Consider the following 26,232-nt stretch of genomic DNA (forward strand, 5'->3'; position numbering starts at 1 on the left):
GGGAAATGGAGGGGAGTTCTGCCCAAGGCCTGTTTGGCTGAATTCTTGAGGGCAAACATCAACATCCTGCAGGTGAAGGGACTCCGGCTCTTGCTGAACCGGCGAAAACCCCATGTTTTCCTCTTCGTCTGCCACAATAGTACTAGGAACAGGACTACAAGGCCCATGAGTCCTCACACTATCCCCGCCCCCAAGGCCCCCCTCATTCAGGGCCCCTCTCCGAGAGTCGCGGGGCCGCAGCTTGGTAGGGTAGGTCTGATGGAAGCGGCGGACTAAGTCGGGGGCATGGACTGTGGAAGCATCTTCCCAGGAGCGTTCTTCGGGGCCAAAACCCACCCAGTCAATGAGATACTGGAGGCGGCGATGGAAGCGAGAATTCAAAATGTCCTGAACCTCGAACTCCTCCTCTCCGTCCACTAGAACAGGGGCGGGGGGCGGCCGGCTCGCGTCGGGGCGGACACCATCCGCCGGAAGGAGCAGGGAACGGTGGAACACTGGATGAATGCGCATGGAGCGCGGAAGTTGGAGTTTGAAAGTCACGGGGTTAAGTTGCGCCACCACTGGGTAGGGACCAATGAAACGGGCATCTAACTTCCGGCAGGGACGGTGGGAGGGCAAAAAGCGAGTGGACAACAGAACCCGATCTCCTACCTTGATCTCGGGGCCCGGCTGGCGATGGCTGTCAGCGTGGCGTTTGTAGTCCTCCTTGGCTTGATCCAGTTGCTGGTGCAAGAGTTCTTGCACTGCTGTGAGTTCCTGCAGCCAGTCCTCCGCTGCAGGGACTTCTGAGGTTTCAATGACAGAAGGAAAGAAACGTGGATGGAAACCGTAGTTTGCAAAGAACGGGGTTTCTTTAGTTGAAGCCTGGACACCATTGTTGTATGCAAACTCTGACAGAGGTAATAGGGAAGCCCAATTGTCCTGTTGGTAGTTTACATAACAGCGAAGGTATTGTTCCAAAGTGGCATTGGTGCGCTCAGTTTGCCCATCTGTTTGGGGATGGTGAGCTAAAGATAAACGAGAGTCTGTGCCCAATAGTTTTTGTAGTGCCTTCCAGAAACGAGAGGTGAATTGAGATCCACGGTCAGTGACTAAACTCTTGGGCAATCCATGTAGTCGGAAAACATGTTGAAGGAATAAATCTGCAGTCTCTTTGGCCGTGGGGAGGCCATCGCAGGGGATGAAATGGGCCAACTTGGTAAAAAGGTCTACCACTACTAGAATCGTGGTGAATCCAAGGGAGGGTGGTAAGTCAGTGATAAAATCCACGGAAATTATCTCCCATGGGCGAGAAGGAGTGGGAAGGGGATGCAGTAGCCCTGACGGCTTCTCCCTTCATGTCTTGGAACGCTGACATACAGGACAGGTATTGACATACTTCTCCACATCTTTGCGGATCTTGGGCCACCAGAAATCTCGCAGGATCAAGTGCATGGTTTTAAATAGCCCAAAATGTCCTGCTGGCTTGCTGTCATGACACAGATGAAGTGCTTTTTCTCTGCCGGGACCTGGAGGAATGTAAACATGATTCCTGTAGCATAGTAGCCCGTTCTTAAGTGAGAATGGGAAACGTAGTCCTTGGCGAATCTGTTCTTGAGCCCAGGCATCTGTCTGTTGACTGGCTCTAATTTCTTGAGTGGAAAGGGATTCCGGGTTAGAGGGAGTTGGTTCAATTGAAGTGGATTTGGTGTTTCCCACTGTGAGCGTGGCAAAGTTTTCGGGTTGCAGCAATCGAGATTCTGAGGTCTCTCTGCGTCCTGCAGCATACTCTGGTTTCCGTGATAGAGCATCTGCTTGCTTGGTCTGAGCTGGGGTCACATAATGGATCTGGAAGTCAAAACATTCAAAGAACAAAGCCCAGCGCTGCTGTCTTTGATTTAACTTTCGTTCGGTCCTTAGGTGTTCTAAATTTCGATGATCAGTATGAACTTCAATGGGAAATTGGGCCCCTTCCAACCAATGTCTCCAATTTTCAAAAGCTGCCTTTATGACCAAAAGTTCTTTCTCCCAAATAGTGTAATTTCTCTCTGGGGCTGTTAGTTGACGGGAGTAATAGGCACAAGGATGAAGATGTTCTCCCACTGGTTGCATGAGTACAGCCCCAATTGCCACATCGGAGGCGTCAGCCTGCACAACAAAAGGGGTTTTAGGATCAGGGTGCTGTAGAATTGGCTGGGTCGTGAATAACTGCTTTAGCTGGTGGAACTCTTTCTCTGCTTGCTCCGTCCAGCGGAAAGGCTGTTTCCCTCGGATGCAGCTGGTGATTGGGTCAGACCAGCGAGCGAAGTCTGGGATGAATTTGCGGTAGTAGTTTGCAAACCCCAAGAAGCGCTGTACTTCCTTTTTGTTGGTTGGCGCCCGCCATTCCAATACTGCTGAAACCTTTGCCGGGTCCATGGAGAGCCCTAGTGGTGAGACGCGGTATCCCAGGAAGTCTACCTCTTGCAGATCAAAGGCGCATTTCTCTAACTTGGCATATAGTCCATGATCCCGCAATCGTTGTAGCACCATTCTGACGTGTTGCTCATGTTCCGATTGTGATCTAGAAAACACCAAAAAATCGTCGAGATATATGATCAAGAACCGATCTAGATAGTCCTGGAAGATATCGTTGACAAAATGCTGGAATGTTGCAGGAGCTCCGGATAATCCGTAATTCATGACTAGGGACTCAAATAATCCGAATTTGGTCTGGAAGGCGGTTTTCCATTCGTCCCCTTCTCTTATGTGAACTAGATTGTAAGCCCCGCGGAGATCCAGCTTGGTGTAAACCTTGGCCCCTCGGAGCCGGTCTAATAGGTCCGAGATCAGAGGCAGGGGGTAGCGGTTCCGCTTCGTGATATTGTTCAATGCTCTATAGTCCACAACCAAGCGTAGGTCCCCTGACTTCTTTTTCACAAACATCACTGGGGAAGCAGCTGGGGATTGAGAGGGTCTGATGAACCCCTTGCGGAGGTTTGACTCTATAAACTCCCTGAGAGCTTCTTGCTCTGGTTCAGTCAGGGAGTAGAGGTGTCCTCGTGGAATTGGGGCCCCCTCCACCAGGTCAATGGCACAGTCGTAGGGTCTATGTGGGGGTAGTTTCTCGGCTTCCTTTTCATTGAAAACATCCCAAAAGTCCGAATATTTCTTGGGCAAGGTGATGATGGGCTCTGCGTCTGTGGCATGGCAGACCTTGGCTACTAGACAATGGTTTTGGCAATATCTTGAGGCGAACTGCAGTTCTCTGTTGGACCAGGAGATGTTTGGTTCGTGGAGTGTAAGCCATGGAATACCCAAAATCACAGGGAAGTGGGGAACCTCGGTAACGAAGAAGGAGATTTCTTCCATGTGTTTCCTTATCCACATTCTGGTGGGCTCAGTCCATTGGCTTACTGGACCTGTCTTCAGGGGTCGGCCGTCTATGGCCTGCACCACCCGGGCATTCTTGAAATCATGATATTGTAATCCCAGAGAGTCAGCATACTCTCTATCGATGAAATTGTTTGTTGCCCCTGAGTCTATCATGGCATGGATCATGATGGGTCCCTTTTTCACTGACCACAGCGTGACCACCAGGAGAAATAGGACCCCCGTTTGCGGCTCTTGAGTGGGGTTTTTGACCGGGTTGGCGAGCCTCTCTACGCCCGGTCGCTGGCTTCCCCCGCCGGCTTCGCTCCAGCCGCCTCGGCCGCCTCCGCCTCCGCGGCGGGCTTCTTTTTGGCTGGACATTCTCTGGCGAAGTGGTCTCCATTCCCACAGTACCAGCACAGATTCAAATGTTGGCGGCGGGCCTTTTCAGCAACATCTAGTCTGGGGCGCACATTGCCCAACTGCATCGGCACCTCCTCGCTTCCCATGGGGTTTGGGGCTGGCGGTGGGGTTCTCCATATTGGACGGGGCTGAACGCTGGTAGAAGTGGGGGGCTTTACTCCAGCTCTTCCACTCTGGCCTCGGAGCCACTGTTTTTTGTTGGCAAGCAGGACTTCAGCCCGTAAACACTGGTTGATGAGTCTTTCAAGAGTCCCTGGGGGGTCCACCTTAGAGATTTCTTCCTGCATCTCGATGTTGAGGCCCTCCTGCATATGGAGTGTGTCTCGGATCCTATTGAATTCTTCCTGGGAAATGGTGTAACTGGGTGGTTGAGCTTCCGCTCCGGTTCCTGTAGACATTCTGGCCTTAGGTTATTTGGTGCTTAGGGTGGCAGAGTCAAACTGTCAGAACCCTGGCAGCAGAGCACCAATAACCTTACACAGAGGCCAGTCTCTATCTAATATCTTTATTAAAGAAATATATAAAATCAATAAAAACAAGTGAAGAATATAGTTCAGAAGCAGACCTTTCAAATGAGGTCAAATATAGTCCAAAAATGTATTGTCCAATAAATGATATTAGAGTTCAAAGTTTTAATCCACTTGACCGAAACACACACTTTGCCAAGCAATAGTGTGGGGAAATAGCAGAGTCCTAGAGTCCAATGAAGCTTGACAACAAGGCTGGAAATAAACTTGATTCTTGACTAGATCCGTGACTGGAGACAAGGCAAAACATGAAGCATGAAGCAGGGTTCGTGGTAAAACCGCGAGGCAGGGCAAGGCTTGAAGCTTGATCCGGGAAGCAAGGAACTGGGATTACGAAGTCCACACACGATCTCTCTCCTGAAGCTGATCAATTGACTCCGCAAAGAATCCTTCGCGCCAAACACCTATATTGGGTCTCGTTTTCCCGCAAACAGAACTCTTTCCCTAGAGAACAAGAAGCGAAACCCAACTCTGTCCAGATGTGTGACACCTTAGAATTTCCCAAGGGAAGCAGACCTAATCAGCCATTTGTTTGGCAGCGATGCGTAAACTCCTCCGTTGAGCTTCTCTGACTCCCCTTTCTCTGGAATAAGATTCTTTTCTGGGAAACGGAGGGGAGTTCTGCCCAAGGCCTGTTTGGCTGAATTCTTGAGGGCAAACATCAACATCCTGAAGGTGAAGGGACTCCGGCTCTTGCTGAACCGGTGAAAACCCCATGTTTTCCTCTTCGTCTGCCACAATAGTACTAGGAACAGGACTACAAGGCCCATGAGTCCTCACAATTGTTGATAGGAAGTGGGCTTATGTATTTGGTACTTAGATATAGGAAGTGATCACATAGGATTCGTGAGTTCCCTGAGGATAATTGACTGGTATATTGATGGCATTAGAATGTGAATGATGGTGCGTGCATGTTGGCTGATATACATCTGAGTGGAAAGAGACAGTAGAAACGGTGTGTTAACGTTGGAAGATTAGAGTGGTCACTATAGGAAGGTTTTTGAGAAAGTATTAGGAATGAGTTGGCAGGAATCTCCGAGGAAAAATGAACTTCTTCAATTATGTGATTTGTTGGGGAAATCGTTCAGTACTGTTTTGTACCAACTGGAGACACTGAACAAGAAAATTGATAATCTTTTCAAGGGAATTTCCCTGATTGCGAAAAGTCCTTCTCCTATAGACACTATAACAACTGTACCAATCAGTTCAACTAACATTAATGAGAAATTAAATGCTCTGGAAGACCATGGAAGAATAAAGCTAGAGGAGCAGAAAGTAGTTAATAGGTCAGATTTGGAAGTGGCCAGGGATGGGGCTGGGTTATTATCTGGGAAAGAGGGTCAAGGGAGGGTTGCCTGGAAGGAAATTAATAGAGTCTCTCAGAGGACAAACAACACTCTGTCCCCAGAACTGTTTGGACAATTTCGGGATACTTCCTGCAGCCTGTTGTGAACCAACAAGGTGGCAGTGGAAGTCTCAGACTCTTTACTAAATAGAGGCAGATGGACTTCTAAGCGAGCGGTCCAGATATCTCTCTCGCAAATTTTTTCCTTGAGCCGGTCGGAAGTGAAGATCAAGACCATTGACTGGCTTCGCAGAGACTATCAATCCTGGAACCGCTCCATATGTCTTCTCATTGGGCTGGAGGATAGAATGTTGCTGGAAGAATTGTTTTTATATGGGCCTAAACTCCAACAATGGGGTATCATTCTGAAGAGGGTACTAGTAGACCCATTGATTCGCCCTCTAGACATCGGACTGCCTCGCAAAATACAAGAGTCCCCAACATCAAGCTATGTTTGTTCTACCCCCTAGCCCTGCCATCAGTCATTAGTTGTGCCTAGCCCCCCTGCCACGTTAGATGATGTTATCATATTAGATGACTCCTCTTCTCTCACACCAGCGGAGATAAGCCTCTCTTTTAAACAATCAAGTACACTTGGAGGCCTTTCCTCCCAGGACAGCTGACTATCCCCCTCAAATGGCAATCTCAATCAACCAATCTCTCAGGAGGAACAGGGTTCTCACGGGTGGGGCCCCATTGAGGTGGTGTGGGGGAGAAGGAAGAACGGTCACCAATGACCCAGGGAGAAGCGCAACAGAGTTATTGCGACCCTGGAGAGGAATAGGTGTGGTAGTCTTCAGGACAGACCCCTCAGCCTTAAGGTCCTGCTTCTGAATGCCAGATCCGTCAATGGTAAGACAGCTATCATCCAGGATTTAATCCTGGATGAGGGGGCGGATCTGGCATGTATTACCGAGACATGGTTGGATGAACTGGGTGGGGTAAATCTCACCCAGCTGTGTCCACCGGGTTTCGGGGTTCATCAGCAGGCCAGGGTTGAGGGGCGGGGAGGAGGAGTCGCGGTGATCTTCCGGCAGTCCATCGCCCTGATCAGGTGCACCGTTCCGCAATCTACGAGGTTTGAATGTGTTCTGCTGAAGGTGGGAGCCCGAGACAGCTTGGGGATTCTGTTGGTGTACCGTCCACCCCGCGACCCAGCAGTCTCCCTGTCTGAGCTAGCAGAAGTGGTTTCTAATGTGGCCTTGGTCTCCCAACAACTTATTGTTTTGGGAGACTTTAACATCCATGCCGAGACCACATTAACAGGTGCAGCTCAGGATTTCATGGTTGCCATGACGACCATGGGGCTGACTCAAGTTATATCTAGGCCCACACATCAGGCGGGACACACGTTGGACCTTGTCTTCATTGTGGACGGTGGGACAGTCAGAGTGGAAGAACAAAATATCCTTCCATTGTCATGGTCTGACCATCATCTGATCTGTCTAAGTTTCGCCGTGTCTTCTAACCTCCGCAGGGGTGGTGGTCCCACTAAGATGGTCCGCCCCAGGAGACTGATGGATCCAGATGGACTCCTGAGGTCTCTTGGGGATCTTCCTGTTCTGGAGACTGGCGACCCTGTTGATGTCCTGGCTGATCGCTATAATAGTGAGCTGGCAAGGGCATTGGACACGATCGCTCCCGAATGTCCCCTCTCGCTGCGTAGAGTCACGTCTACTCCTTGGTTCACTGAGGAGCTGGCCGTGATGAAGCGTGCGAGGAGGGGACTAGAGTGCATCTGGAGGAAATCTCAGGATGTGTCCGACCAAGCACGGGCTAAAGCCGCTATTAAGGCTTACTCCGTGGCTCTGCGGGCAGCCAGGAAAGCTTTCATGACTGCCCGCATAGCGTCTGCGGCCAATAGGCCATCGGAGTTGTTCCGGGTTGTTGGGGAGATCCTGCGGCCCCCTGAGACCCAGGAGCTTCCCGATGACTTGGCAACTCGGTGCAGCGAGTTCGCACACCATTTCGCAGGCAAAGTTGCTCGGATACGTCGTGAGTTGGACTTCAGCTTAACTGTGGTTTCAGCGGAGGTAACCGAGGCACCTGTCGGTTCGATCTTATGGGATTCTTTCCGGCTTGTTCTTCCTGATGACGTGGAGGGGATTCTTGGGTCTGTGAGGGTGTCCACTTGCGCTCTGGATCCTTGTCCTTCTTGGCTGGTTAAACTGGCCAAAGATGGGTTGTTGGAGTGGTTTGTGGCTATAATAAATGCCTCCTTGGGTCAGGGGTCATTTCCATCCTGTTTTAAACAAGCGGTGGTAAAACCACTACTAAAAAAAACCTCGTTAGACCCATTGGTTTGTGACAATTACAGACCAATCTCCAACCTCCCATTCTTGGGCAAGGTGCTGGAGCGGGTGGTTGCCACGCAGCTCCAGGGGTTTCTCGATGACACCGATTTTCTGGACTGCTCGCAGTCTGGCTTCAGGCCTGGGCACAGCACCGAGACGGCTCTGGTCGCCTTGGTGGATGACCTCTGCAGGGAGCTGGACAGGGGGAGTGTGACCCTGCTGGTTCTCCTGGATATCTCAGCGGCTTTCGATACCATCGACCATGGTATCCTTCTGGGGAGGCTCTCTGTGATGGGGCTCGGTGGCACAGTTTTGCAGTGGCTCCAGTCCTTCCTGGAGGGCCGTTCCCAGATGGTGAAGCTGGGGGACACCTGCTCGGACCCCTGGCCATTGACCTGTGGGGTTCCGCAGGGGTCTATCTTATCCCCCATGCTATTTAACATCTACATGAAACCGCTGGGAGAGGTCATCCGGAGTTTTGGAGGGCGTTGCCATCTCTACGCAGATGACACGCAAATCCACTACAAATTTCCATCTGATTCCAAGGAAGCCCCTCGGATGCTGAACCAGTGCCTGGCCGCTGTGGCGGACTGGATGAGGAGGAACAAGCTGAGAATCAATCCCGACAAGACAGAGGCCCTCCTGGTCAGTCGTGCGGCAGATCGGGGTATTGGGTGGCAACCTGTGCTGGACGGGGTTGCACTCCCCCTGAAATCACAGGTCCGCAGTTTGGGGGTCCTCCTGGATTCAGCGCTGACGCTTGAAGCACAGGTGTCGGCGGTGGCCGGGAGGGCCTTTGCACAACTCAAACTTGTGCGCCAACTGCGACCATACCTCGTGAAGTCTGACTTGACCACGGTGGTCCACCCCTTAGTTACCTCTAGACTGGACTACTGTAATGCACTCTACGTGAGGCTTCCCTTGAAGACGGCCCGGAAATTACAATTGGTCCAACGCTCGGCTGCCAGATTAATAACAGGGGCAAATTACAGGGTGAGATCCACTCCCTTGTTTAAGGAGCTCCACTGGCTGCTGTTCATCTTCCGGTCCCAATTCAAGGTGCAGACCATCATCTATAAAGTCCTAAACGGTTTGGGACCCACCTACCTCCGTGACCGTATCTCCTTCCATAAACCTGCCCGTTCTTTGCGATCATCCGGGGAGGCCCTGTTATCACCATTGCCTATATCCCAGGCCCGCCTTGTAAGTACAAGGGAGAGGGCCTTTTCTGCTGTGGCCCCCCGACTGTGGAACTCACTACATACTGAAATTAGGCAAGCTCCCACTCTGTTAGCTTTTAGGAAAGAATTGAAAACATGGCTCTTCCGCTGTGCTTTCGGTGAGTAATTTCTGTTATAGATCTCCATATTACTCCCCTCCGAACATCTATCCTCTAGATTACCCCTTCCAAATGTCCCTGCCCATAGTGGAGTACTCCTCTGTCCCTCTCACTCCGGGTTTTATCTCTGTGTTCACGCGGCCTGCCCTTGCTTTATTGTTTTTTTGATTTCTTGATGTTCTGTTTATTATTATTTATTGTATTTTGAATGGTGCTATGATATGTTGTTTTTATATCTTATTATGTTGTATTGCTCTGGGCATGGCCCCATGTTAGCCGCCCCGAGTCCCCATTGGGGAGATGGTGGCGGGGTATAAATAAAGTTTTATTATTATTATTATTATTATTGTTCTCCAGACCCTTGATCATTTTAGTCGCCCTCCTCTGGACGCTTTCCAGCTTGTCAACATCTCCCTTCAACTGCGGAGCCCAGAATTGGACACAGTGTGATTCCAGGTGTGGTCTGACCAAGGCCGTAGCCATAAAAATTTTTTGGGTGTGTGTGTGAAAACTTTGGGGTGGCAGATGGGGTTTGAACCCCTAACCCCCCCCCCTTTCCGGCTACAGCCCTGTCAATATCTGCTTCAGATAGTGCCTGGAGGGACTCTTAATTTTTTTTTTGTCTCCTAGACTATAGCATGGGGATTTGGTTAACCAATTAAAATTCATGAGTAAACCATTTTTTTAAAAAAAAATTTGGGGGGGGGGGGTTGAACCCCTAACTCCCCCCCCCCCCTCCGGCTACAGGCCTGGGTCTGACCAAGGAAGAATAGAGGGGTAGCATTGTGACCAAAATATGCATATATGATATGTGGTATGAATGGAAGAATGAGTGAGTTAGTACATTTGAAGACACCAGTCTGTAGACTAATGCTGCAAACCATTAACTCCCTGCTCAGGAATTGTAATTAAAACCTGCTAATGAGACCTGAAAGAGTTGACCTGCCTGGCAAACTGTGATAAGAACTGCGACTGATAAGAGAAATGTTTACATCTGTTAACATCTGTCAACATTTGCTGACTTGATGAACTTTTGGGGCAGAGCTGCTTGTGTTTGCTAACACCAATCAAGAGGAATCAACATCTGGTCCAGGAAACTGAGGATATTCCAGGATGGAAGACGCCTATCATTCATTTGCAACTTTGGGACAACATCATCAGCAAAATATTGCTATATAAGTGACCTTATGACAGTCCAGTAGGTGTGACAGACAGCGACGCTGTTCACCTGCCATGCTCAGTGGAGATGGTGTACTTGGGAGTGGCAGATCTGCTATGGGAAAGCAGGATTCTGTTCACTGTTTGGGGCCTCCTTTTCTCAGGGAAAGAGGAAGGAGTGCATTTTGAAGTCATGGTATTTTTGAAGTTTTGGCGTTTTGGCGATTTGGAACTATGTCTTGGCAGGCAGCAGTGGAAGCTGGGTCTGGCCTAAGCAGGTGTTTCTCCAAGGAGGGAGACAGGATATGGTAATATTTGAGTGCATGAAGATGGATGCATGTTGTATGTGAATGAAGAATGAAAATGTAACCCCCCCTTTTGTTTCTTAGCCAATGTAACTGTAGGTTGTTTGTGAATCCAATGTAGTTGCATAGAATCTGTATGTTTGTATGTCTAAATGTTGTTCTTTGTTGTTCTATAAAAGTTCTGCTATACCTCTCAGACTGAAACTGCAATAAAAAGAACCTATGCTTTAAAGTTATTGAAAAATTATTCATAACATTTTTGGTGTCAGAAGTGGGATATTCTGTTTAGTCTGAGCAGGATGTTTTAACTTTTGTTTTAAAAGTCTTCATGACAGCATGACTTCCCTGGATCTAGACACTATACTCCTATTGATGCAGGCCAAAATCCCATTGGCTTTTTTTGCCGCCACATAACATTGTAGGCTCATGTTTAACTTGTTGTCCACGAGGACTCCAAGATCCTTTTTACACGTACTGCTGTTGAGCCAGGCGTCCCCCATTCTGTATCTTTGCATTTCATTTTTTCTGCCTAAGTGGAATCTCTTGCATTTGTCCCTGTTGAACTTCATTTTGTTAGTTTCAACCCATCTCTCTATCTGTTAAGATGGTTTTGGATTCTGCCCCTGTCTTCTGGAGTATTGGCTACCCCTCCCAATTTGGTGTCATCTGCACACTTGATGATCATGCCTTCTAACCCTTCATCTAAGTCATTAATAAAGATGTTGAACAGAACCAGGCCCAGGATGGAACCCTGTGGCACTCCACTCAAGACTTCTTTCCAGGATGAAGAAGACGCATTGGTGAGCACCCTTTGGATTCGTTCACTTAGCCAATTGCAGATCCACCTAATTGTGCTTTTGCGTAGCCTACATTTGACTAGTTTGTTTGCCAGAAGGTCATGGGGGACCTTGTCGAAGGCCTTACTGAAATCCAGATACGCTACATCCACGGCGTTCCCCGCATCTACCCAGCTTGTAACTCTATCGAAAAAAGAGATCAGATTAGTCTGGCATGATTTAATCTCTTTTTCATCCTGGCTCCATCCTGGCAACATGGTCAGAGGCAGCCTTGAGAACATGGGTGACTAACTACCCATGTTCTCATTCACGAAGCTGGAAACAGTGTTGGATGAAGCTGGAGGCAGCAGGGAAACATGAGTCCATCACATGACACAGGTAAGGGGATGAAATGATGTGCTGCTCCATGGTTTCCCCCATTGCCACAAGGATTCCCCCACTGCCCCACTGATTCCCCCTCTGTCCCTGGCTTATGGACCTCCAGCTGATGAGGTTCTAGGTCTTGCCACTAGCTGTTTCAGTGGAAGGTACAAAAATCAACTCTAAAAGCAAGGTTTTTGGAGATATGAACCACACCTTGGTTATATTTTCAAAGAGATTAACTAGCTGTCAAGGAACTGCCTTTCACGTCATTCCTTTTGCTTCACTTGGTACTTTTTCTTCTGATATCAAAATGTCAAGCATTTAATTGATATTATTGCAATTTTATTGCCAGTTAGAAGAAGAGAAAGGTGCTCGGAGAATCTTTGGGTAATAAGCCTAAATTATTTAATTGGCTTCAGGTACTGTGTACCATGGCTTGGATGAAGACTGAGACTTACAGTTGGCTGTACTGCCAGTGTGAAAGCTCAGAGTAGCGAGAAGTACATTTGCACAATTTTAAGACTTGTACGCCAGCATTGTTCATTGCTACAACCATTAATCAGGCCTTGATGATCCTTGCCTTAGCTATGCCTGTTTGGTTTTCACTTTATGAAAGTGAGAAAAAATTTATTGCAAATCATTGTTGTAGCTCTTTGAGTGGATTGAACAATTACCATATTGTCATATTCCTTTCTCTTTTAGAAACGTGGCTCACATGTAAACCACAGAATGACTAACATTCTCTAAATTTGAAAGCATTATCTTCGTTAGAGGGTAAAGAAATAATCCCTGATTTTCATGACAGGCAGAAGTCATGAGAGTCAGACTTCTGTATCTATCCTCATCTGGCACTGTTGTTTATTGCCAGGTTCTTTAATGGTGTGGGCTTGCCAATAAACTTAGATCCTGGAAGTTTCTTGGTAGCACTCTCTCTCTCTCTTTGTATCTCTATCTCCGTCTCTCTTGCATTGTCACATGTGTTTGATCCGTGCTAGGGATTTATCAGTTTAATTAATCTAATCTTGGCGGTGACATCCATATGAACCAAAATGATTTTCTAATAATTTTCTAACACTGTTTTGTTGATCCTGGGATTCACAGTATGAAGTACAAAAGCATATGGCAGGATTTCTTATCACCAAGCTTTACATTTAACATTTTGGATTCTTTCAAACAATTAATGCATTTTAATTGGAATGAAATTTCTGTCTAAAAATGAGGTCACTCTTCCCAATTTTCTCCTGCAACAAGAATGCATTTTAAATTCATCTCCATACTGTTCTTTCTTATAGTAACTCCCATTTGAACAAAATTACTGCTGCACAAGATTAGAGCTCAGCTTGGCAATGCAAAATCTATTGTTTGTTTGTTTAAATATCCTCTTTCAGTCCCATTTGGAAGAAAAGTGGGATATCAAAACATCAATCAGACAATCAGAGTGTTTATTTCTTGCCCTTTAGTCAAAAAGGCTGCCAGAGTGTCTTACAAATCATTATTTTGACAGTTCCCTGCTGTTAAGCTTGTAGGACACACAAGGAAAAGGGAAGGGCAGTGGCGGAGGGGACAAGGTCTAGCAGGTTCCAATTGATCTTCTCTCCCCCAAAGGCAGAAGCAGTGAGAGTTGGAATAAGGGTTTGGACAAGGCATGGTGGAAGCGTGCATGCCTGTTTTTCTCTCCTGCATTTGCAGTTGGAATGGAGGAAGACCAGAGCAGCTTTCCCCTAACAGGCTCCCATACAGATGTGCTGTGCTGCAGGTACCTCTGTCCCAAACCAGGAATGATTGAACTAGTTGAGGCAAAGGAAAGTGTAGGTCGGCAAATATGGGGGCAGGGGAAAAGCCATTCTACTCAACAGATGTACACTTCACATGTGAGGTGATTGCACATGTACAGAAGGAGGAACAAAGTGTTGTTTTAACACCACTTGCATTCTAGGGGTTGGTATTGCGCCTACTGCCTAAGACTCTGGAAAAGTTGCTTTTTTAAATTAAGGACTGTATCACACTAACCTGCTATTCTGCTACAGTTGTGTTATTGTTGATAATAGATACATTGAGCACCTTCGATATTACATTTCTCTTCAATAGCACAATTTTACTAATTTGTCATTCCATAATTATAATATAATAATAAAACTTTATTTATATCCCACATCTATCTCCCCAAGGGGACTCAGAGTGATTTCCAACAAAAGCAAGCATTCAATACCATAATAAACCAACAAAAACAAATAAACAACTCAACCAAACCCTAGAAATACATCCACATATAGCACAAAATTATAGCACATAATCAAAATTGAATAATAACACAATGGATCAATTACTTCACATCTAACATTAAAACACAACACAAATCTAGCAAAATCTAAAAATACATCTAAAATGTTATACAGCCAACAAAGCCAGGGTAAAACATCATTCCATAGCCCTGCAAACATACTTCTGCACACACTCGTAACCCTATCTCTCAGCATTGTATTTCCTTAATTTTGATATTTTCTTTTTAGGGCAGTTATAAAATATAAGTATTACAAACAAAAAAGCAATTATGTGTATAAAAGAAAAGGAAAACACCCATCTTGAGTTTAGTGAAGGGGAGAGGGAAGAGGTGGAGAATCCTGCCCCCTGACATCATATTACTGATCGCATGCCAGCATAGAAGCAGAAGAGACTTTTTCTATTAAGAGATATAATGGTGAAGCAAAGAGAAGTAGTGCTTGAAAATCTCTATGGCTGGATCTATACTATCATACAGTCCAGTTTCTGAATGCAGATTAACTGCATTGAAATGGATTATATGGCAGTGTAGACTCATATAATGCAGTTTAAAGCAGTTAATCTGCATTCTAAAACTGGATTGTATGACAGTGTAGATGGGACATAAACATGAGCAGTGTGATCACACTTAGGTCCCAATGAGACCAGGTCAGAGTGATCAAGCAAAGAAAGTCTATTTGCCAGATGTAAAACTGGATTATTTCTACTTCCAAAGGGGAATGATATAAAATGTAAGTATTTGCAGAAAAGACATCACACTCCATTGTTTCCCAACTATCTTTGCTCTCTACCTAAATGTATTGATGTTAATTTTCCTTTGGTTATACCTATCTTAACTGTTTCATGATTGCATACATATATCGTTTCAGATCTTTTCTGTTTTGCTTTCTTTATGCTGGTTATATATAAATATAATTTAATACCAGTTATATACAGTATTATGTGCATTGTATTTCAATACAGGTAATTTTAAAGTTCTTTTAGCCTTCTGAAAGCTTTTGACAAAACATTTCAATGTTAATGAATTAATTATGACATAGAAGGAAATGGGCATGCATCACTTTGATTTACCCTCATTTTATATTATGTTTTCCCTTTCTGACAATGATATAGTTCGATCCCTCTTTTCCTCCTACCTTTCCACATTAAAACAGATGCTCACAGACTATTTTTTATACAAAGTTTCTGTGAAAGGCACATTTATGTTGGAAGGGTCCTCACAGCTGAGCAGATGGTCTTGATGACAAAAGACCTTTTCAAAATCTACAAGCAAAATGTTTAAGGTAGAATTGAATGAGGTGTCTAGAAGCACAATTTGTTATTATTTACTGCCAACAAGCCAACTTCAACTTACGCTGACAGAACAAGACACCTCCAGGATAGCCTATCACCAGCAGGCCTGCTTAGGTATTGCAGATTCAGGGTCATGGCTTCCTTAATTGAGTCTATTTGTCTGGAACACAGTTTTCCTCTTTTCCTATTGCTTTCCATGTTACTTCACCTTAACAAGAGTTGCTGTCTTTCCTAAAGATGGATCCAAAGTATGAAAGCCTCAGTTTAGTCATCCTAGTTTCTTGGGAGAGTTTAGGATTTATTTATTCTAGGACTCATTTGTTTATCTTTTTAGTAATCTCTGGCATCTACAGCACCACATTTCAGATGATCCCTATCTGCTTTATTCACTCCCCAGCTTTCACAACAATAAACAGTTTATCTGGGTGTTTTAACTGGGTTGTAGTCTGCATGAGGAAAAATTATGGCAATTTCTGTGTTTCTAAAGAGGTGGTCATGAACAAGAATGCATCCAGCTTTTTCTTTATACAGTAGAGTTTCACTTATCCAACATAAACGGGCCGGCAGAATGTTGGATAAGTGAATATGTTGGATAATAAGGAGGGATTGAGGAAAAGCCTATTAAACATCAAATTAGGTTATGATTTTACAAATTAAGCACCCAAACATCATGTTATACAACAAATTTGACAGAAAAGGTAGTTCCATATGCAGTAATGCTATGTAGTAATTACTGTATTTACAAATTTAGCACCAAAATATCACGATGTATTGAAAACATTGACTACAAAAATGTGTTGGATAATCCAGAATGTTGGATAAGCGAATGTTGGATAAGTGAGACTCTACTGTAGCTGGAATTCTGCTAGGACATTATCTGAGGACCCTGGAGGTCCTTTCAGATTCTTGTCCACCTATTGGAAAAAAGCTATATGTGTCCTTGGTCTTCTCCCTGTTTTCCAGGAATACCAAAATGGTCAAATTGGGTGGGTGAGTGGGGGATTGTACTATTTAAAAGGTAAGTTTGGGGGAGTGAGATTATAACATGCAGCTACAGAGATATCATTATATCTCCATAGTTACACCTCCCAATGCAGGATCTCGGCCATGGATGGAGGCTGATATCGCTTAAGTTTTCTTATCATGGTTCTTAGGTTTTTGTGATAATTCAGTTGGTTATGCAAATGAATATTTTTGACATTTGTGCATTTCCAATTCAGCTCTAGAGATTTGTCATTTAAATCCATTTCTTTTGCTCTAATGATAGAAAGCCTATTTTGTTCATTTATTCATTCATTTTGAAGTTATTTGTGTGCAGCCTTGAAGGGTAAAAAGCCTCTCACCCTACTCGATTAGCTAATTTAACATGAATGTTTGATAGTCATATGTTTCTCAAAGGAGAAAAATAACCCCATGGCATTTACATTCCTACTGCAGAACTCCCAACATGTTTCTGGTTGCCTAAATGTACTTCCATTGGAGTGAATATGTGCATTAAAAGACACCTCCATGTAAAGCAATGATGATTGTGACCTGAGAACATTTGTCAGTTAATTACTTGATCTTCCTGACTTCAAGGGGAGCAAACGTGGCCCTTTACAGAGAGAGCATTCTAATCATGCAAGAACAAGTGACATTCACTTTTTTTTGCTTTTGTGACCAATCAACATGTCAGCTCAGAGATTTCCTCACAAACCCCAGGAAAGATCAGGCATCATTAAAATTAACCACATGCTGATTTAATCAACATATAGCTTTGTTAATTACTAGTTTTTTCTCCTTCATGTCCATCTGCTTTTAGAGTTTTAGTGAACCTGCAACAGATGTTCATGTAAATATAATAAGCTAGTTGCCATGTCAATATAACATTTTTCTAGAGTGCTTCTGTAATAGCCTTTAAATTTATGTAGGCACTTCTCTTTATCACATGTTTAGCAATTGAAATGCAAAATGGATAACTTTGTTAAAAGACCCTTTGGATTTGCTTCTTGCTCTAAGGCTCAGTGCCCCCCCCCCCGCCCTTCATTTCTCTAAATTGTACCCAATGGCATGAGCCTCTAGAGCTCTGCCGTAGCATTTATGAGCATGGCCTAAGAACAGCAATGTAGAAATGAAAGAGATGTATCCCATTCACACTTAGTTCAAGAGGATAAGGAAATAATCACCAAGTTCACAGTAAAGATGATTCATTCAGCTTTGAATAATAAAAGTGAAAAGGAGTTCATGTAGCCAAATGTACCGGCTTTGGAAATTTTTAATCCTTTCAGTCTATCAAGACATCTAAATTCAATGAGTCCAAATAAGGAGAAAGCAGTGCTTCCCAGTTTAACATTTCATGGGAGGTCTCTTGAACTGTGTGTAAGATTTGATCAAAGTAATAAAAAGGACAAATCTGAGTAGTAATGAGATCACACAAAGCAAATTAGCAGCTTTTTTTCACAAGCTGAAATTACACTTTTAAAAAAGCCATTCCCCACAGTATAAAGAGTAATTCATTTCTTCCTCAGTGTTAGCTGAAATATAAATGCATGGGTGACTACAGTGTCATGCAAATCAAACAGAAATCTTAGTTACAAGGAGAAACTCTGAACAATCTTACAAATGATCAAAGTAGACTTCACAATTAAACATTTCCCCTTAATTGAACAAGCATGAAATGTATATAATTTGGGTGCCATTTTGAAGCATACGTAATAGCGATGTCTTCACTAATAGCCAAATCAGATAAGTAACAGCTATGTCTGAGACATTTGAAGTAAATGTTTGTTATGTAATGTCCATATGTATTTTCATAAATAGTCCTTTAGATAATATTTTTCCTTATTTGTAATTTGGCACAAATAAAATCACTCATGTGACTGTATAAGTGACTGATAAAATGACACTTCTGCATTACTTACGACACATTCTGAAGTACTTTATTCCATTTCTGACCTGCAACTAGCTATTCTGAAAAAGCAAACATAAATGAAGACTTGAAAAGAAAACCAGATGAATTGGGTATATTTGCAAATTCTAATGCATTAACAGAAGGATGAAGAAAGAGTTCTAATGGCTTTTTTGTACACTACAGGTATTATTCTATAGATCTCATCACTCTCACATCTGAATAAAATGATTTTTCTTTTAAAAACCTGCTGTTAAGAGAACTCACATTTTAGGCAAATCAAATATATGGCTTTGTCTCCTTAAGACCAAAAGATCTAATTGCATTACATATCTCATTGAAGGTTATGGTTCGTGTCACAATTTGCACCATTCTGTTTCTCATTACATTTTCTCCCCACTCCTATAAGTACATAACTACTTAAAAACTGATAGAATTAGCATTGTTCCCCACCAGTATATCTGAATGAATGAACTGAGGGTTTATGATAAAGTAAATCAGTTTCAAAGGTTTTCTAGATTCCTTCTCTCCTGCTTTCCTTTTAAAGTTAAAACAAAGTAAAACTTTGGTCAGAATTGCTGACCTACCCGAGAAATAAAGAAACCAGACAATGGAAGTGAAATGAACTAAGAATAACCTCATTAACTATTATCTATTTAATTGTTTATTGATGATAATTAACTAAATGTGAGGGAGTAAATTTGATCCAGAAAAGGATGGAGCAGTCGGTCCCTCGGGACTCAATAGCAAAACACCAAAGTCTGTGAGAGCAGTCCCTAAAAATCATGGTTGCTCAAAGGTCCAGTGAAAATACTGGAAGGCTAGCTAGAAGGGTCAAGCCCTCAAACCACTTTGACCCCTGGTGAGGGCAAAGACTCAGAAACCAGACTTAGGGACAGAAGAGTCTCCCCAACCCCAAGATCAGATGATACAAAGGAGAAAGTTCTAAATTCCCATCCAACACAAAATGTGCCAGTAGCTGTACCATCAAATTGCCACTCCTCCAACATCTGCTTGGGAAATCTATTTAAATGGCATCATCCAAAACCCAATTATCTGCATTTCTGTGGCAGTATAGGGTAAGTGAAGCCTCCCATAAAAGCCCCCTCCCCTTTTAATGGGAGGTTTCACTTACCCTACACTGTCACTGAGTTCTTACCTGACACTGAAGAGGCCACTCATCTTACACTGCAAAAGGGGATTCTGCTTCTAACTGCTGCATCATAGATCACTCATGGGAGGAGTAATGCAAACATGAGACTGCTGTGTCCTGATTGACAGGATCATAGAATCATAGAATAGAATCATAGAATCATAGAATAGTAGAGTTGGAAGAGACCTCATGGGCCATCCAGTCCAACCCCCTGCCAAGAAGCAGGAAATCGCATTCAAAGCATCCCCGACAGATGGCCATCCATCATATTTGCAACGCTCACAGTAGCTAATTCTTGGTAAGTCAGGATTGGAGGACTTTATGATCTCTACATGGAGTTCTGAATATACATCAGTTATAAGTACGTGACTCTAGGTTATGCAATTTGTAACTGCAACCATGAATTCCAGCTTATATTCCAATCTAATTGTAGCTCATGCTAGCTCATGTTTACTACAAAGTTAATGTCAATACTTGTAAAATAGTATTGTTTGTAAAATGTGACGTGAGGAAGCTTTTGAATGAAACCACTCAACAAACAACCTAAAAAAATGAAGGAGAGTTGTCCATAACAGACTATCCATATTTATCAGTGAAGAAAATATGTAAAAAATTGTAAGCCACTCTCACAGAATCTCTCCTCCCTAAAACAGGAATTAAGGTTCAGCTCAAACCTTGAATGACCTCTGTATTAATAAAGTTGAGAGCTGGATCGTGTCTAAGGAGAAGGATATTTTTATCATGTAAAGTAAGAAGAAAATTCTAAAACCAAGTAGTATTGTAGAAACACAATAATACTAAAAAAAAAAACAAGCAAAAAACAAACAAACCCATGAGCAATTACTTTTCAGACAGAACAATTTTCATCATCTTATCTCATATTGATATGTTATCTTCTTTGTAGGATATGCTGCCAGAGAAAAACAAAGCCTGGGGCTATGGATTCCATACTTGACCGGTTAAGTTGGACAAGCAGCCAGCAGCATCACAATTGAACAGAAGCCTTTGTAGTAATATTATCTACAAGGATGGTATTAGAATGAAAATGTTTATTGCCATAGGAAAGACAATGTCATTAATTACCAAAGTGAACATCACTAGTATTTTCATCTTCTGCTAGAGTTTCTTCCTACAGTTATTATAGAATTTCCATGCCAGACTCGGATGTTGGATATGTTTAGCTTGCTTCTGAAGCAGTTTTAGCATATTTCAAGAGGTCTAGCTGGTTTTGCAGTGTTACCACTCAGAGGTTTATCCATGCTCATGTTTATTTGCATTTATTTTGTTCTCACAAGCAAGAATGAAAAACTTTAAATCTCCTTATGCCCATGGGTTTCCTTGGAGTAATGGTCCCACTTAGCATAAAAGGAGCCTTGAAATGGAACTGGAGGAATCACCACTATACAGGCCCGTAGCCAGGATTTTGGTTCGGGAGGGGCTGGGATTTTGGTTCAGGGGGGGGGGGGGGCTGAGTCTGAGTGAGAGAGGATTTGCCCTAGCAAACCTTTTGTATCGTTATCCCAATGCCTCCAAGCATATGGGATATATTGAGCATGGTGATCAGATCATGATATGAATAAGCATAACAGTTTAAATAATAAATATAAGGCCTTCTCTCTCTCTCTCTCCCCCCCCCCCCCCCCGGCTACATGCCTGCCACTGTAGGACTCCAGCAAGGTCAAGAAAATCTGCAAGGCCAAACATTTCTTGAGCAAATGTTTCAGTATATCATGGCTCTTTAATGAGAAAGCATTAGAAAAATAAACACAAAGAAATGAAAATAACAATGGTTTCCCACCAGAAAGGGAAAACATAGTCATATAGATGTTGCTTAATAGTATTTCTCATTAGACCTAGCAACAGTAGTAAATGGTAAAGATTGATTAAAGTTATAGGTCAACAATATCTAGAGCAGTGGTTCTCAATCTGTGGGTCCCCAGATGTTTTCGCCTTCAGCTCCCAGAAATCCTAACAGCTGGTAACCTGGCTGGGATTTCTGGGAGTTGTAGGCCAAAACACCTGGGGACTCACATGTTGAAAATGACTGATCTAGAGAATCACAGATCTCAGACCCTGGATGTTTCAAAAATATAGCTTTTGAAACTTTGTAATGTCCAACATGCTGATCATGGAGCTGCTGCAGATTTCTTCCAAGTGTTGGTCTTAATGACGGAATATATTTAGAGCTGTGCCCTGTAGGTTCTGTTATTGAGGTTTTACACTCCATGAGAGAAGAAGGAGATGACCCTGTATCGTTCAAGCCATGGTTCATTGAGGCCAAAGCCAACCAAACATAGTCAGCAAAAGAAGAAAATAAATATCAATAGATTTTTTTTTATAAAAAAATCACCATTCAAGCCACTAACTTCCATATTCCTACTAGAGGTAGTTTACGACTTGTATTTGGTCCAACTGACCAATTTGTACAACTCAAAGCAATGTATTAAAGGAAATAAATTTGTGTAGATTTTATGCTCTGGATTTTTCAGTGCAGTTTTTTTTACTTCAAACATAATCATATGCATTTTTTACACTCACACACCACATCTAAAATGATGCCGCTATAGTAGCTATCATCATTATCAACAACATCATTACCACCACATCAGAATGGGATTTGAAATAGTTAAATGTTCTACATTATCAACAAATATGGGTTATATTGTTGAATTAGAAGGAATAAAGCTCCTTGATGGAAATAAAATTAAAATCCTCAGTCATGGTGGAAACTACAAATATTATGCAGTATGACAAGCTGAGAATATTCACCATAACTGGGGTCCCATCTACCCTGTTGGATAATGCAGCTTGAAACAATCTGTTGAAGAAAGAAAAGACCCTTGAGCGAATATATAAAAAAGCAAAGGACAAATATTAATAAATGTATATTTAGAGAATTTATTAAACATTAAAAAGGTAGAAGTAGTAGACATCTAAAAAAAGAAAAAAGGTATAATTGCCTTGAAGACTGGCAGAACAAATCACCACTCGGTTAGTGCATTAAAAGCATAGAAATAAAAATTGAGACAGAGTAATCTGTAAATGGTTACACAATGCTATACTGGAAGAAAAAAAAAAGTGAAGTATTTATATTTGCAGCTCAAAAACAAGCACTTTGGACAAATAATTTCAAATAAATACTGAAAAAATCATGGATAGCAAATGCTATCTATGTAAAGAAAAATGTAATTGATGACCACAATATCAGTTTATCAGAAAGACTAGAGAGATTGATTTTAAGAAACACCATGATAAAGTACTCACAATGATAAATTGGAATCTAGGTAAGTAAATAGTATTTCCATTTGCAGACAACTGGTGGGAATATCAGTTTTTAAAAGTTGCCATAAGTGGTGAAATAAAATTTTTAAGGGACTTTGAGATTCAAATAGATCATAATATGCCCAACTTAACTATGGTTGGAAAAATGTATGTTTGGAATATAGATGTGGCAATCCTTCGGGGCAACAAAGGCAAAGAGAGAGAATTATTATGAAATGAAGATTCAGACCTGCTTGGGAAAGAAAACAACAAATAATAATAATAATAATAATAATAATAATAATAATAATAATAATAACAACAACTTTATTTTTATACCCCGCCTCTATCTCCCCAAAGGGGACTCAGGGCAGCTTACAGCAATATAAAACACAACAATCAACAAAAAACATGCACAATTATAAAAATTTAAACATTAGCCAATAAAAACAAATGACAAGAACTAATAAAAACATGGATTAAAATGGAGAGGTTGTAAAAGTAGAGTGGGTAAGGTGCACCATATAAATATTGTAAACACGAGGTAACTGATAAAGTGCTGCAAATTCTTGAAAGTGCAAATTGGGATGGGAATAGACCCTGTGTCTATATCAAGTTGACAAAGGTAAAAAGTGCAAACCAGGACAAGAATGGTCAAAGATATAGATTGCTATGGGGATGAGCAATCTTTATCTAAAGGACTGAGTAAAGAGCCAGGTTTTCAAGCTCTTTCTGAATGCTACCAGGGTGGGGGCTTGCCTGATTTCCCTGGGGAGTGAGTTCCAGAGCCGGGGGGCCACCACAGAGAAGGCCCTCTCTTTCGTCCTCACCAACTGTGGGAGGTGGGAGCGTGAGGAGGGCCTCCCCCGACGAACGAAGAGATCATGCAGGTTCGTAGGGTGAAAGGCGATCACTAAGGTAGGAGGGTCCCAAACTGTTCAGGGCTTTATAGGTGATCACCTGCACCTTGAATTGGGTCCGGAAGGTGAACGGCAGCCAGTGGAGCTCCTTAAGCAGGAGGGTTGACCACTCCCTATAATTAGCTCCAGTTAGAAGCAAGGCTGCTGAACGTTGGACTAGTTGGAGTTTCTGGGCTGTCTTGAAGGGCAGCCCCACGTAGAGTGCATTGCAATAGTCCAGTCTAGAGGTAACTAAGGCATGGACCACCATGGCCAGATCAGACTTCACAAGGTAAGGTCGCAGTTGGCGCATGAGTTTTAATTGTGCAAAGGCCCTCCCGGCCACTGCCGACACCTGAGCATCAAGCGTCAGCGCTGAGTCCAGGAGGACCCCCAAACTGCGGACCTGCGCCTTCAGGGGAAGTGCGACCCCGTCAAGCACAGGTAGCCACCCAATACCCCGATCGGACATACGACTGACCTGGAGGACCTCTGTCTTGTTGGGATTAAGCTTGAGCTTATTTGCCCTCATCCAGCCCATCACAGCCGCCAAGCACTGGTCCAGTACCCGAGGGGCTTTCTTGGAGTTCGGGGGAAAGGAGTAGTAGAGTTGGGTGTCATCTGCATAGAGATGGCACCGAACTCCAAAACTCCAGATGACCTCTCCCAGCGATTTCATGTAGATATTTAAAAGCATGGGGGACAGAATGGAACCTTGCGGGACCCCACAGGTCAATGGCCAGGGGTCTGAGCAGGTATCCCCCAGCTTCACCAACTGGGAACGGCCCTCCAGGAAGGACTGGAGCCACTGCAGAGCAGTACCCCCAAGGCCCATCCCAGAGAGCCGTCCCAGAAGGATACCATGGTCGATGGTATCGAAAGCTGCTAAGATGTCCAAGAAAACCAGCAGGGTCACACTCCCCCTGTCCAGTTCCCTGCGGAGGTCATCCACCAAGGCGACCAAAGCCGTCTCAGTACTGTGCCCAGGTCTAAAGCCGGACTGCGATGGGTGCAGAAAATCGGTGTCATCCAGGAAGCCCTGGAGCTGCGAGGAAAGCACCCGCTCCAGGACCTTGTCCAAGAAAGGGAGGTTCGAGATTGGTCTGTAGTTGATTAGAATGGTCGAATCAAGGGAGGCCTTCTTCAATATGGGCCTCACTATGGCCTGTTTGAAGACAGATGGAAATTTGCCTTAATCCAAAGAGGCATTAATTATAATCACAAACCACTCTACCAACCCTCCTCTGGCCTATTTAATTAGCCACGAGGGGCAAGGATCCGCTAAGCAAGTGGTCGCTTTCACCTCCCCAAGGATCCTGTCCACATCATCCAGGCGAACAAGCTGAAACAAATCCCACAAGTTTGGACAGACAGATGCCTCAGTTACCTCTTTTGGCATTGCAACAAAACTAGCGTCCAAGTCGAAGCGAATCTGAGCGACTTTGTCTGCAAAGTGGTGTGCGAACTCGCTGCACCGAGTTGCCGAGTCTTTGGGTTTCCCTCCCCCCTCAGGAGGGTGAAGCAGCTCCCCGATGACCCGAAACAACTCCGATGGTCTGTTAGTTGCAGACGCTATGCGGGCAGTCGTGAAGGTCTTAAGCCATGATAGTTTTCTGGGAGCAATACCAAACCAACTGATGAAGCATCAGAATGGCATTACAACAAATAGCACCACAGTAGCAAATGTCAAAAACTAATACTGCTTTGATCATGCTGCATTATCCAATGATATAGAGCAGTTCTATGAAGACAGTTTATTCCGAGATTGATCTGAGAGTGCCAAATTCTGGATCAGCCCTAGGATGGTTTTACTGTCAGCCCCAGGGCCACTTTGTAGGCAGAAAGGAGGCCTTACCACCAACCACAAGGCCATTACAGAGGTGGGAAGAAGTCTCAACCATTCAGTGGCCATCTAAACAGTTGCAGCCATTTCCATTTCAGAATCAGCCCAACCATTTACATGGTCCCAAAGTTGTGGTTTTGCTCTGGATTACTGGAGAAAATCTGAATCAATAGCATCCAAAACTCCATCAGGAATACCCCATCTGGGAAACTGGGATAATAATCTTCTCTTTCTGGAAAGAATTCAGGGTGGCTTCTTAAGGGTTCGTTTAAATTTTCATGTTTTTAAAAAAATGTAAGTTAAGGCAGAAACTGAAGAATACTTGTGCATGATCAGGTGTAAAATTGAGATGGATTGGAAAGAGTTTAATCCATCCCTACTTAGATTTTCTCTTTGAAATAGGTGGAATGTCACCTACCCAACAGATGAAAACAAGATTTTTATTTACTGATAAATTAGCAACCTACATTGGTAACAAAACAAATATGTCTAGATAGTTTAATTAAAAAAATGACTTATACATGGTCAGTAAAAATACTGTACCTTAAATCTAATTAAAAAGGAACCACTGCATATAGAATCATAGAATAGTAGAGTTGAAAGAGACCTCATGGGCCATCCAGTCCAACCCCCTGCTAAGAAGCAGGAAAATAGACTGTATTTTACCACACAAAACCACTTCCTCACACATCAAATTCATCTACTCTTTTTCCCCCTCCCACACACAATATTTTG

At 43.6% G+C, this 26,232-nt stretch overlaps 1 long non-coding RNA gene across 1 annotated transcript; it reads left to right on the plus strand.

The window, feature by feature from the left end:
* The first annotated feature begins 3,546 nt into the window (after positions 1-3,546).
* Positions 3,547-21,966, plus strand: LOC103279372 (probable RNA-directed DNA polymerase from transposon BS). The gene is made up of 2 exons (XR_010005383.1): positions 3,547-11,521; positions 20,399-21,966. It is a non-coding gene; the product is annotated as a probable RNA-directed DNA polymerase from transposon BS (long non-coding RNA).
* The last annotated feature ends 4,266 nt before the right edge of the window (positions 21,967-26,232 follow it).

This window comes from Anolis carolinensis, chromosome 4, assembly GCF_035594765.1.
Source record: "Anolis carolinensis isolate JA03-04 chromosome 4, rAnoCar3.1.pri, whole genome shotgun sequence".
Classification (NCBI taxonomy): domain Eukaryota; kingdom Metazoa; phylum Chordata; class Lepidosauria; order Squamata; family Dactyloidae; genus Anolis; species Anolis carolinensis.